This window comes from Ascidiella aspersa, chromosome 5 (genome assembly GCF_963924565.1).
Source record: "Ascidiella aspersa chromosome 5, kaAscAspe10.2, whole genome shotgun sequence".
NCBI lineage: Eukaryota > Metazoa > Chordata > Ascidiacea > Phlebobranchia > Ascidiidae > Ascidiella > Ascidiella aspersa.
The window spans coordinates 9,169,530-9,172,029 of NC_139451.1; the positions used below are offsets into that span (position 1 = coordinate 9,169,530).

At 59.1% G+C, this 2,500-nt stretch overlaps 2 non-coding genes and 1 pseudogene across 2 annotated transcripts in view; all 3 read left to right on the forward strand.

Annotated features, from left to right (window-relative positions):
- LOC146142664 (small subunit ribosomal RNA) overlaps positions 1–1,109 on the forward strand; it is a 1,811-nt gene extending 702 nt beyond the window's left edge. Inside the window, exon 1 of the ribosomal RNA XR_014500173.1 lies at positions 1–1,109. This exon is cut by the window's left edge and continues 702 nt beyond it. This is a non-coding gene — a ribosomal RNA (small subunit ribosomal RNA).
- A 247-nt stretch (positions 1,110–1,356) lies between these two features.
- Positions 1,357–1,510, forward strand: LOC146142665 (5.8S ribosomal RNA). The gene has a single exon (XR_014499732.1). It is a non-coding gene; the product is annotated as a 5.8S ribosomal RNA (ribosomal RNA).
- Positions 1,511–1,619: 109 nt separating this feature from the next.
- The window catches only part of LOC146142666 (large subunit ribosomal RNA), a 3,679-nt pseudogene continuing 2,798 nt past the window's right edge, over positions 1,620–2,500 (forward strand).

Genomic DNA, 2,500 nt, shown 5'->3' on the forward strand with positions numbered 1-2,500 from the left:
GGTTCTCCGCCGGTGCCCTTGACTGAGTGTCGGCGGCGGCCGGAACGTTTACTTTGAAAAAATTAGAGTGTTCAAAGCAGGCGATTCGCCTGAATAATGGTGCATGGAATAATGGAATAGGACCTCGGTTCTATTTTGTTGGTTTTCGGAGCGCGAGGTAATGATTAAGAGGGACAGACGGGGGCATTCGTACTGTGCCGTTAGAGGTGAAATTCTTGGATCGGCGCAAGACGAACGACTGCGAAAGCATTTGCCAAGAATGTTTTCTTTAATCAAGAGCGAAAGTCAGAGGTTCGAAGACGATCAGATACCGTCCTAGTTCTGACTATAAACGATGCCAACTAGCGATCGGGGGGCGTTAGTTTTACGACCTCTCCGGCAGCTTGCGGGAAACCAAAGTCTTTGGGTTCCGGGGGAAGTATGGTTGCAAAGCTGAAACTTAAAGGAATTGACGGAAGGGCACCACCAGGAGTGGAGCCTGCGGCTTAATTTGACTCAACACGGGAAATCTCACCCGGCCCGGACACAGTGAGGATTGACAGATTGAGAGCTCTTTCTTGATTCTGTGGGTGGTGGTGCATGGCCGTTCTTAGTTGGTGGAGCGATTTGTCTGGTTAATTCCGATAACGAACGAGACTCTGGCTTGCTAACTAGTTACGCGACCCAATCGGTCGGCGTCTAACTTCTTAGAGGGACTAGTGGCGTTTAGCCACACGAGATTGAGCAATAACAGGTCTGTGATGCCCTTAGATGTTCGGGGCCGCACGCGCGCTACACTGACCGGATCAGCATGTGCTCGCCTTGGCCGACAGGTCTGGGTAACCCGCTGAACCCCGGTCGTGCTAGGGATAGGGAATTGCAATTATTTCCCTTGAACGAGGAATTCCCAGTAAGCGCGAGTCATTAGCTCGCGTTGATTACGTCCCTGCCCTTTGTACACACCGCCCGTCGCTACTACCGATTGAATGGTTTAGTGAGGTCCTCCGATTGGACCTGGCGCGGCCGGCAACGGTCGAGCCGGCGTCCGAGAAGACGATCTAACTTGATCATTTAGAGGAAGTAAAAGTCGTAACAAGGTTTCCGTAGGTGAACCTGCGGAAGGATCATTAACGGTCTCGCAAACGCTTCGGCGAACGCGAAACTCGGACAAGCGAGAGAAAAAGTCTTTGCTACCCGGCGCCCGACCCGCGAGGAGCGGCGCGCCGGCCGGCGATTCGGTCACCCGGTAATGTTTGCGCGTCGAGTGCCGCGGTGCCGCGCGCTCCGGCTTCAAGCGTCGGCCTGGCCGACCGCTCGGCGCGGTCTATTTTGTCACCCTATAGTGCGAGGCACTGTGCGAGCGAAACAATCGTGGATGGCTCTTGGCGGTGGATCACTCGGCTCGTGAGTCGATGAAGGACGCAGCTAGCTGCGTGAATTAGTGTGAATTGCAGGACACATTGAGCATCGACGTTCTGAACGCAAATTGCGGCCTCGGGTCAATCCCGGGGCCGCGCCCGCCTCAGGGTCGCGCCCGCCTCAGGGTCGCTGGCGGCTCAAGGGCGGGAATCGAGGTGCGCGGCGGCGCGCGGCGCCGACGGCGAGCGCGGAACGGGAAGAATAGTCCCGGTCCTTACTTTCGGCCTGAGGTCGGACGAGGCTACCCGCTGAATTTAAGCATATTACTAAGCGGAGGAAAAGAAACTAACGAGGATTCCCTCAGTAACGGCGAGTGAAGCGGGATGTGCCCATCGCCGAATCCGCGCGCTTTTGGAGTGCGCGGAATTGTGGCGTACGGAATTCGTCACGGCGCGCTTCGCCGGTCGCCCGCGTCCTTCTGATCGAGGCCTTTTCCCAGAGCGGGTGTCAGGCCCATGGCGGCGACAGGCGGGCGCGCTACGGCGTCTTCCCAGAGTCGGGTTGTTTGGGAATGCAGCCCAAAGCGGGTGGTAAACTCCATCTAAGGCTAAATACGGTGACGAGACCGATAGCGAACAAGTACCGTGAGGGAAAGTTGAAAAGCACTTTGAAGAGAGAGTTAAAGAGTACGTGAAACCGTCGAGAGGCAAACGGGAGGGCCTGTCGGGTCGCCCGGTCGCTTTCAGCCGGCCCCCTGTCGGCGACGTTGTCGTGCGGACCCTCACGGGCCGCCGGCGGCGCCGCCCGATCGGGGACCAGCGCACTAGCGCCGGGCGAAGGCCGCGACCGTCTGGACGGCGGCGAGAAGGCCGCGCGCAAGGTAACCCGGCCTCGGTCGGGTACTATAGGCGCGCGTGTCCGTCGGCCCGCCGTTCGGGCGAGGAGAGATCGCCGCGTCTGCCCTTCGGGGCCGAGCGCCCGGTGCCGGCTGGGGCGTCGTGGGTCGGGGACTGTTCTCAGTGCCCAGCCTCTTCGTCTCGGTCGCGCTTCCGGTGTCGTTTCGCGAGGCGCACGGGGTCCGCGGCTGAAGTCAGCCACCTTCCCGACCCGTCTTGAAACACGGACCAAGGAGTCTAACGTGAGCGCGAGCCACGGGGCAGTA